Below are 10,987 nucleotides of genomic sequence, written 5' to 3'. Positions count from 1 at the left end.
AACTTGTGTTATTATGATAACTAGATACTTGCGTTTTCTAACCTTGTTTAATAGTTAAAAATGTAAAATTAAAATTACCTTCCATTTTAAAAATGTCAAACTTAAATAAACTTCAATTTTAATGATGCCTATGAATAACCTTCATTCAAACTGGAGCGTTCCACCTACGAATCTCTGCGATCATGATTTACAGTGATAGATACCTAAGGTCTCACGGTTCGACCTCGTGACCTGGGGTAGAAGCTAGAAATTGAAATTCAGAGATATCTGAATTTCAATGGAGCCCGCGGAATATAAGAGATTTTGTTTGGAATTGTGAATGCTCGTTGGATTGTAAAAAGGTGAATGTGCATTCAGGGGAGGGGAATCTATAAATTTGAATTGTGTCGAGGTAGCTTTTCTAACGGTGGGGAAGGATCTCGACCGATCGGTGGATCAAACGGCAGAATGAATTTGACCATTCACAAAAGCTAATTCTGGCGAGGGTAGGTGTGTTGTTGAACTTATAATTCGAATTTCGGGAGATTGCTTTTTTTAAAGGTTGGAATGATCTGTAGGGTCGGAAGGATCAAACATTGCATATAATTCAGAAAAGCTCATTACCGTTAACAAAAGCTAATCCATTTTCTATTCTATTTATTCCGTCTCAATCTCCCCCTCTTCTTGCACCGCAATCTCAACTCTCTGTGCTCCTCTGCTCTGTCTCTCAGGCAAGGTTGTGATGTCTTATGGAGCGCTCATCTTTGTTTTTGTTTGTTGTGCGATGTTTCTTTGATCTGTATCCATGGTTCTGTCTTGTGACTGTTCGTGTATGTGTAGTCTGTGGTCTTTTTATGTTATTGTTTGAACATTCTGTTTGCATTTGATGTGATGAGTCTGAGAGATGGAGACAGAGATATCTTTAGTTTTGGATGAGCAAATTCAGAGGCGGACAATAGATGCACGATGTGTTTCTGCCGGTCTCAGTGGTGATGGAGATCTGTATTTTTATCGGTTGTGTATTGATATGTTATTTATCATGATAATAAATAAGGTCGGTTTGTTTCTCTTCCCTTCTTTAATTATTACAAGTTGGTTAGTCGAGAAGGAAAATTCTTAGCAGTTTGATTTGTAACAGGAAGGACGGACTTATGCCAGAGAAGCAATCATAAGAGGAGAGTAAAGCCAGAAGAATTAGATGATCATCTGTAAGCAGATTTAAATGATAATATTATGTGAGGGTATTTTTTGTTTTTATTTGTTTGGTTTAATTTAATTTTCATTTTATTTTCAAATCTTCAGATTCCTGGGAAACAAATTAGGCGTTCAAGTACTGTGCAAGAAACGGTGATGGCTCCAGCAGCAACATCAAATTCCAGAGAGTCACCCTTGAAGGATTCAAGTAGGTACCTCTATTAACCAATCCTACCTACAATTTATTGGATTTTCCATTTTCTAACATGAAAAGGTTTGCATATATGTGTTTATATAATAACAGGGTTTTCCGTTTTCTAACATTAAAAGTTCTAAATATATGTGTTTATATGGTTTTCCATTTTCTAACATGAAAAGGTTTACATATATGTGTTTATATAATGACAGGGTTTTCTATTTTCTAACATGAAAAGTTCTAAATATATGTCTTTCTCTAATAACTGTAAAATAATCAGAATTCTAGAAAATGTTCAAGAAAATATCTACGCATACACTGAAATTCTTTAATTCTTTAGGTATATAGTCTGCTTTTTAATTAATCATGGCATTTCTTTTACTTCTGCCTTTTTTTTTTTTCTAACTTCACCTAATTCAAACTTTTAATCCGATCATAGTTATTTCCATAACTAGAATGGATTCAACACTGTATAGATTGGATCTTTTGCTTTTTCTTTGTTTGGTTCTCTAGCATTTATTTTTCAGATCCGTCCCTGGGAAACTGCAAGGCATGTGTTCGAATCCCATCCTTAGAAATGACAGTGGCTCCAAACGCACTCTGACAACATCAACATCAAATTCCAGGGAACCCTCGACGGATTTCGGTGGGTACCTATATTAACTAATTTTACCTGCAATTTATTCGGCTTTTCTTTTTTCAACATGAATAAGTCAGTAGATATATGAGTTTGTACGAAAATAGTGATAATGGTGTAAATTTCACTGGAGAATATGTGTACTGAAATTCTTTACACATTTATAATCTATTTTTTTAATCAATCACGGAATTTTTTTCACCTCTGCTTTTCTTCTTATTTTGGTACAGGTGTAGAATCCCTCCCCACTCAATGACTCCATATATAAATCCCACGCCTCCAATGAATGACGATGCGAACCATCCCTCCCCACGCCTCGCGTTTCCCTTCCCACTCAATGCCTCCATATATAAATCGCACGCCTTGAATTAATGACATGGACGAATTTTTATTAAAACCAGTCTAGCCCATTCTAAAATAACCACACGTTACCATCGTTGAAACTTGGAAGCCCGTTGATGCCTCACTGATTAACTCAACCCTTCCCAACCTAGGTTAGTGAGTTGAGTGGCATGGGATTTGTAGTCGTAGATTTTATTTGGAGATTAACACGTAATAGGGCAAATTTGGCTATGATGGAGAAAAGTCATATCACTCAGCAGTGTACCAATTATGTGGGTATTCACACGTTAATAATGAAGATCAAAGGCCGTAATCCTATGGGATTTTTACTTTCTATAAAGAATACCCACGAATTGCAAGTTTTTATTTTTTTATTAAAAAATATAGAAATCAACCTTTCACGTTCTGGTCATCGGGTTACACTTTTACAGGTCTTATTATTTTATTAAAAAATATAAAAATCAGCCTTTCGCTTTCTCTTGTTATTCTGTTTGTGTTTGAACATTCAGTCTGCATTTGATGTTAAATGGCGAGTTTGAGAAATGGAGACACATATCTTTGGTCAACAAGTCTGCGGACATCTGCCGCCCTCAAATGGAGAGCCTCTTGTGAAATGTAAATTGAATTTCAATTAAGGGAGGAAGATCTGTATTTTTAGGGTTGGTGTATTGATATGTTGTTTATAAAGATAATAGACGGAGATAATCGATGGACTCTGTTAGTTTCTTTTCATGTTCTTGTTTTAATTATTGCCAGTTGGTTAGTCCGAAGAAAATTTTTGATTAATTGATTTTAAATTTGGAATATTAATGTATTTTTATAGAAAGTATAGGACTTACACAATAGAGGCAATGGGAAGAGGAGAGTAAAGTATATTAATATTAATATTAATGTATTTTTATAGAAAGTATATTAATCTTAGCTTTTTTATTTTATTCTTTAATTTCCATCTTTATATGTGTTTATGCAATAATTGACAAATAGCGTTAGAAAATTATCTAGAAAATATCCAACTATATACTTATGTTCTGGAATTCTTTACGTATATAATATGTTTATAATCAATTATAATTTTTTTTACTTTTCTTCTCATTTCATATTATACTAAGGCATTTTTTGTTTTTCCCTAATTTAGTCATCTAAGTTTCATCTTAATATCTTTTATGATTTTAAATGATAATGTGATAACAAGGTGTTTTTGTTTTTCTTTAGTTTAGTTCTTTAATTTTCATCTTTTAATTTTTTCCTTAGTTTAATTTTCTAATTTTCATTTTCAGATGAGGAAACAAAGCAGGGGTTCCAGTCTATGGCACTATGACAACATCAGATTCAAGGAAATGACCATGGACGGATTCTATTTTTCATCTTTCAAATCAGTTCACAGAAACAAAGCAGGGATTCGAGTCCCCACAGAGAAATGACTAAAGAGTGACACTATGACAACATCAAATTCAAGAGAATAGTCATCCACTTATTTAGGTAGGTACCTCTATTAACTAGCTACAACTTCTATTAATTAATCCTACTTACAATTTATGAGGTTTTCATTTTTCTATCATAAAAAATAGTAAATATATCATACAATAATTGATCCATAATTATAGTATTAGAAAAATATTAAAAAATATCCACTAAAATTATATAGCTATAAAATCTATTTTTGAATCAATCATAAAATTTCTTTTACTTTTACCCTTCCTCTCCGCTCAGTGCCTTTTATATATAAATCTCGCTCCCATCCTAAAATAACAGGCTTCATGCCACTTATTAAGTTAACCCTACCCAATTTACATTTGACTAGGTTAGTGAGTTGAGTGATAATAATTTTATTCTTATTTTACAGCCAGTGATGCCTTTCTTTGAAAGAGATTAACATTTAATACGGCAGAGTTCGCTATGGTGGAGAAAAGCTGTATCACTTAGCCGTGGTACCATTTATATCCTTATTCACATTTATACCGATTTGAGATGCATTTTGTATATACATTTAGTAACTAGGGTCAATGGCCGTTTTTTTTTATTTTTGACAAAAATCAATTCAAAAATAATTATTTCATAAAGAACTTAAGTAGCAGCCTTGCAACTTCTTTTGGCTGGTTAAAAATAGCCTATTTAAGAAACTTTGCAACTTTTTTGGCTCGTTAGAAATAGGCCATTAAGAAACTAAAGTTGGATAGATTTATAATTTTGATTTTTTTAATACGAGTGTTTATTAAAACAAAATTGGTGAAAGTGAAATTTTACCTTGTAAAATTTTGTCTAAAGTTTGTAAATTTATTCATTTTATTAAAAATATAATTTTTAGCCAAGTTTGTAAATTCAGTTATTTTATTAGAAATATAAATTTGCTATAGGATTAACTTAAATTTAAAGGTACGCTTCTAAGTAAAGTGTATTTTCTCATGTTATTAATAAAATATGATATGCAGTTGACTATTTGGGTGAGTACCGAGAGAAAGATGACTTAAATAGGAAAACGTGTGGAGTGTAAGAAGAGACATTGTTTAGTGGTATTTTAATTAAGACATTTTGGCATTTGCATATTTTCTAGTTAATTTTGCATCTATAGAGGTTTCTTTTAAGTTTGAGTTGTGTAATATGTAGAATTTGACTGCCTCATAAGTTTTTTAAGGCATAAAATACATTTGTGCCTTCAAAAATGCATTTTAAACAACATATCAACATATGACAATTTTTCCCAAGTTTGAGTTGTGTAATATATAGAATTCGAGCACCTCATAAGTTTTTCAAGGTACAAAATACATTTGTGCATTCAAAAATGCATTTTAAACAACATATCAACATATGACAATTTTTCCCAAAATTTTATTTCGAGATTGAGTTTGAGTTGTGTGATATGTAAAATTTGAGTGCCCCATAGGTTTTCCAAGGCACGAAATACATTTGTGCATTCAAAAATGCATTTTAAACAACAACATATCACAAATTTTCCAAAAAATGTATTGCAAGATTCTCTATGAAAAAATCCAAACTCTCTATTTATTAGATGTGGATGTGTGAAAAGGGGCATTGCTCTTGGGGATATCACATTTCACTTTTATAGTAAGTTTACCATTTACAAGTGAAGAGAACGCATACTGAGGTTTAGACAGAATTATTATGCTTCATTTTTATATCACATTTCATTTTCATAGTAAGGTTACCATTTACAAGTGAAGAGAACAAATAGTGAGGTTTAGACAAAGAATTATTATTCTTGGCACTCCATATTCCATATTTGAAAGAGACACAATTTAATACCTCAAAGGTGAACTATTAATACACAAAATCGTATTTCCTTTTGAAAAAACTTGTAGATTCATTTCATACTTTGATGTTCTTATTTCTGAGCTCACTCTTTTTAAGTGACTATTTTTTTAAGATGGTTCATGGACACTGTGTGGCCGCTACATCCACAGGAAAATCCAGGTATATCAACCCAAAGGGATGTACTCCTCGGCCAAACACGTAGGGCCTAACCACAAGATCGTCGAGGAGATTTGACCTTGTGACCTCCCAGTAGGTGAGGTAATTAGCAACGAGAACTCGACCAACTGAGCTAAAACCAACTTCCCTCTAGAGTAATCTTTGGGTTAAGTTTTTTATTTTTTTATTCTCTGGTATTTTCAGTAGTGCATGGTTCACCTTCTTTCTCCCAAAATTTGAACCATAATCCAAAGGTATATTTAGTCTCTCCTATTACACATTAGAGGGCTTTCAACTTTGGCCCAGTATCACTTTGCATAAGTCTATTTTACTTGGATATATTCTCACCCTACTAAGTGTAAGTTGGTTTCTCATTACGCTAGAAATTTAATTTGAAGGTGATATGTGTAGCACTAATACTATAAAGAGGGAGTTGTTCCATCTTTTAATAAAAGGAAAATTTTCTTTACTTATGAAGAGACCCTTATCCCTCAAGTTACCTGAAGAGATTTTTAAAACATCAAGGTTATTTTGGGATATGATTAAGTTAAGAGAATTTAAAACATCAATGGTCATCATGGGTGTTAAGTGTCATGACCAAGAGATTTTTAAAACATCAAGGGCTATTATGAGATAAGGTTAAGTTAAGAGAATTTAAAGTATCGATAGTCTATCATGGATGTTAGATGTCATGACTAAGAAAAGGAATGGCATGCAAATCAAATGATCATGACTGTTAAGGACAATGATCAAAAAAAGAAATGTTATTTAAATAAAACGATCGTGTTGATCACTTGATCATTCTACCAACTATATAAATAGAATAATATTATATCAATTTCTTAATCTCAACCTAAAAACTTATATATATATATATATATATATATATATATATATATATACAATTTTAATATACAAAGTAATAAAAATATATCACACATTTTTATTTTCATATACATACTAAATAAAACTATTATATATACTTAAAACAATCTTATAGCATATTTTTTATTTTAATATATAAAGTAATAAGAAATATACATAGTATCAATATATTATATATTTTATTTTTCAAAAAGCTTCAAAATATTTATTACCTATAAAGAGATTTATCTTTAATTTAAGGGGTTTTAAAAATCAGAAGTCACCATACAAAAACGAAGTCGGCATGGAAATTAAAATTAGCGTTGCAAATTCCCCATGGATGTGTCATTGCATGGGGATGTGGGGATCAGGGTGGGTGCATGCCACCCCAATGATCCTTTCGTCATTTAACAAGGGGTGACGTGAAACTTGGGCGACATGCACCCCCATGTGAGAGAGGAGGTCGAGGTCACTCAATAGTTATTCTATTTAAAGACATTCTGGTGGATTTGTAGTGTTGTGGTGCCTTTGCGGGAAAGAGAGTCGGTTTCCTAGTGGTGGGTGTTTCAGACTAGTATGGGATGGACTTGGGAGTGATTTCAACCTGCATTTGCTAAGCAGGGTGGCGAGGATAATGGGGATTGTTATATGTGCATATTGGGAGCATTTGTCGAGGGGAGGGTCTTTGTTGTGTTTGGGGAGGTTGGAGAGGAGGGCCATCGGTTCAACTGAAACTTAATTGGGATCCTGGAATATGGTATGGTTGTTTGAAGTTGTCTAGAGAGTCAATTAATCTTGTCTAGCCAGTTTATGTCGTGGGTGCACCAATATTGCTCCAAAATGAGTCGTGGAAGCTCCATGCCTGGAATGAGGTAAGAAAGTGTGGTTCTCTCCCTTGGTATTTCTCTTTCTTGTATGAAGAGCTTGGTTGCCAAGCTATTATAAGGTGGTGCTAGGTGTTGGTTGTCGTTCATGGCAGTTTGAACCTTTTGTGCTAGGGTTGTGGGGGGTTTGTTATTTTACTGGAGGGTCGAGGGCCTTGGATTGGGGGAATTGCGCTCAACTTCTCCTCTATTTGTTTTGGAAAGGCTTTTGGCATTTGATAGCATGTGTTATATGTCCATTTCAGTGGGGGGAGAGGAAGCCATGAGGTTTGATGATCTGGTACTGAGTTTATTAGAGTTGTGCTTGAGTTCAGTTAACCACCTTCTATATCAGTTTGAAGGTCCTGAGCTCTTTGTGTCTTAGTGGGTTAACAGAGGAACTTGTGCAGCTGGTTATAATTAGGCACTGACCTGGGATGTATCTTATGGGCACCGTTATTTCAACGTTTTTATGGTGCCTAGTGGTAGCCGACCAAACCATTGTGGGGGTCCTCTTGATTTTTATACCCAGTGTTTTGCAATGACAAGGCTCTTTGGTTCACTAACTTGTGAATGGTGTTCTTGTTTGTGCTGGAAGCTCCATAGTTTTGGGGTTGTTAACTTTCATTTTGGGTGGGGGATCAATTGGAGGAGCATCGCCATCAGCTAGAGAGTGGCCCAGTTGACAATGCCCCACCAACAAGGACATGTGAGAAGAGGCTTGGGAGAAAGGGGGCTACATGGGGGGGCATATGCAAGAAGATCATGGATAGGGTTAGGACGTAGGCCCGACCCCTGCTCAATCATTTGGCACTATATCCATCCCCCCTTACTTGATGATATCGACATTGTTTTGTGGAAAATTACTCACTCTAGACCAGCTTAGTTGAGCTTGTCATGTGGATCGAAATGTTGTCATAAGTTTCATGAACAATCTTCAACGCAACTAGTGGCAGATGCATGATCGCTTGACCAACCTGATGAGGGGGTAGAGGGGTATTCAAGAAAAGCTGGATCGATATTGTACAACAGGGTGCCAAACTTGCTTACCCACAGAGAGAAATAATTCTCCAGCACTTCTCCCAATCCTAGCGTCAGCCCAGCTGACCTCTGCGTGGCTCTCAAACCCTCTGCATCAGCCCCTGCTTGACTGTGTCAGCCCTGGGCCTCTCTACGTCACTCACGCAGGCCCAACAAGTGACTGCGTAGTCTTTTGCTGCCTCTGCGTCTGCCTGAAAAGCCCTGCGTTTGCTTCTCTTGCCTCAGCGCTGATCTCCAGTGGTTGATCCCGCCTCTCTGCTCCGTACTAGCTGCCTCCTGACTGCTCACCAGACCATTGGTTCAATTTATCAGCTAACCCCGCTCCATAAATTGAACTGACTGGTCTCCCTTAGTGTGTTCTCCAAGTGGCTAGATTCATGACTTTTGGACCATTCTAACACAGTTTTATATTAATACACATTAATATTTTATTTTCCCTAAGTTTAGACTTAGGAACTCCATTAAAAATATTAATTATTCTAATATCTCACAAACTGTTTAGAATCTTCCCAAACCATTTCTGGGTATTGGAGATCTCATGTTCCTTAGCCTCTCCACCAATTTTCGTGGCTAGATCACATCCTATGCTACCCCAAATCAACACTCCCTCTTAGCGAGGATTGTGCTCTTGCAATACTCCTCAATGAGTATCACCATGATCATCCGACATCGGTCCTTGTGCTGATGCTAAGACTCCTTGCCCAACATCCTCTGCACTACTGCATTTATCACTCCCATTTTTGCTACTGAAACAAGTTCTTTACCATCCCCATCTTTTCACTGAAGTAGTAAAATTTTGTCCTTCCAAGGGCCTTTGTGAGGATGTCTGCTACCTGTTCTCTTGCAGGAGTGTAGCTCAACTATACAGCTCCTCGTTGGACACAGTCCTTAACAAAGTGACATCGGATATCAATATGCTTCGATCTATCATGAAACACTGGATTCTCAGAGAGATTGATGCAACTTTGATTATCACACATGATTCTAGTCACCTCCATATTCCTTCTGAATAGGTTCACAAGCAGTTTTCTAAGCCATATGGTCTCACACGAAGCTGTGCTTGCTGCCATATATTCTGCCTTATATGAGCTAAGAGCCACGGACTTTTGTTTCCTACAGCACCAGGAGGTCATTCCTGATCCAATGTTGAAACAATACCCAGAGGTACTTTTTCGATCGTCTGAACTTCCTGCCCAATCTGCATCAGTAAATCCACTCAATCTGATATCCTTACTCCTGGTGTACAAGAGTCCATAATCAACTGTTCCCTGTAAATACCTGAGAACATGTTTGGTTGCTGCCCAGTGCGCCCTCTTTGGTTCCACCATGAACTGACTGAGGGTGTTGACAGAGTAGCAAATGTCTGGCCTGGTATTGACCAAATACATCAGGGACCCTATGAGCTGCCTGTATAGGGTGGGATCGACATCCTTGTCTTCTGATGCATCAATCTTCTTCCAATTGGTGATCATTGGCATAGCCATAGGTCTATAGTCCTCCATCCCGAATCTTTTCAGGATTTCTGTAGCATACCTCCCTTGCCCAAGGAAGATTTCTCCCTTCTGCTGCCAAACTTCCAACCCTAGGAAGTAGTGCATTCGTCCCAAATCCTTCATATCGAATTCTGTGGCTAGATTCTTCTTGCAGTCCCCAATGAGTCTGGATGATCCTGTCAGAAAGAGATCATCCACATACAATACTAAGATTAGCGGCTCATTCTCTACAACCAGATAGTAGGTGTTACTCTTGACAAACCCCATCTTCTGCAAGTAGCCATCTATTCGACCATACCATGCTGTCGGTGCCTGTTTCAGCCCATACAAGGCTTTCTTCAATCTGCATACATGAGACTTATTCTCATGAGTTTCAAAGCCCTCTGGTTGTTCAATGTATACCTCCTCTTCTATTACCCCATTCAGAAATGTCGTTTTGACATCCATCTGATGGATCTCCCATCCCATCTGGTCTGCAAGAGATATCACGGTCCTAATAGATGTATACCTGGCTACTGGGGCAAAGGTCTCTTCATAGTGAATCCCTTCCTTTTGAGCATACCCCTTAGGCACAAACTTGGCCTTGTATTTCTCAACACTGTCGTCTGCAGCATATTTGATCTTGTAAATCCATCTTGAACCTACCACTGATCTGTCTTGAGGTCTTGGCACCACCTCCCAGACATCATTTACCATTATGGAGTTGTATTCCTCTACCATTGCATCTAGCCAAACCTGATGTTGAGCTGCCTCCTTGAAACTGGCAGGCTCTCCATCCTGAGCTACTAATGCCTGATATCTATCTGATTGTTTTTGCTCCTTCTTATTGTTCCTTGGCACACTGATGAAGTCCTCTGCATCTCGTAGAATTTGATGAAGTTCCCTGCTAGTTCTTCCTCTGCTAGCAGGTGCTTCTGTTCGCTCCTCCTCCTCATCCTGAGAATCTTCCTGT

The 10,987-nt window shown here is 36.6% G+C and overlaps 1 long non-coding RNA gene across 1 annotated transcript; it reads left to right on the top strand.

Annotated features, from left to right (window-relative positions):
- Window positions 1-568: 568 nt before the first annotated feature.
- On the top strand, window positions 569-1,473 carry LOC149166463 (uncharacterized). Its single transcript, XR_016260424.1, has 3 exons — window positions 569-1,033; window positions 1,118-1,187; window positions 1,282-1,473. It is a non-coding gene; the product is annotated as an uncharacterized LOC149166463 (long non-coding RNA).
- The last annotated feature ends 9,514 nt before the right edge of the window (window positions 1,474-10,987 follow it).

Source organism: Pinus tabuliformis, chromosome 5_1 (assembly GCF_031772625.1).
Source record: "Pinus tabuliformis cultivar Carrire ecotype Pingquan chromosome 5_1, CPIR1, whole genome shotgun sequence".
Classification (NCBI taxonomy): Eukaryota; Viridiplantae; Streptophyta; class Pinopsida; order Pinales; family Pinaceae; genus Pinus; species Pinus tabuliformis.
Note: the sequence above shows the minus strand (reverse complement) of the source record. Positions and strands in the feature narration are given on the sequence as shown.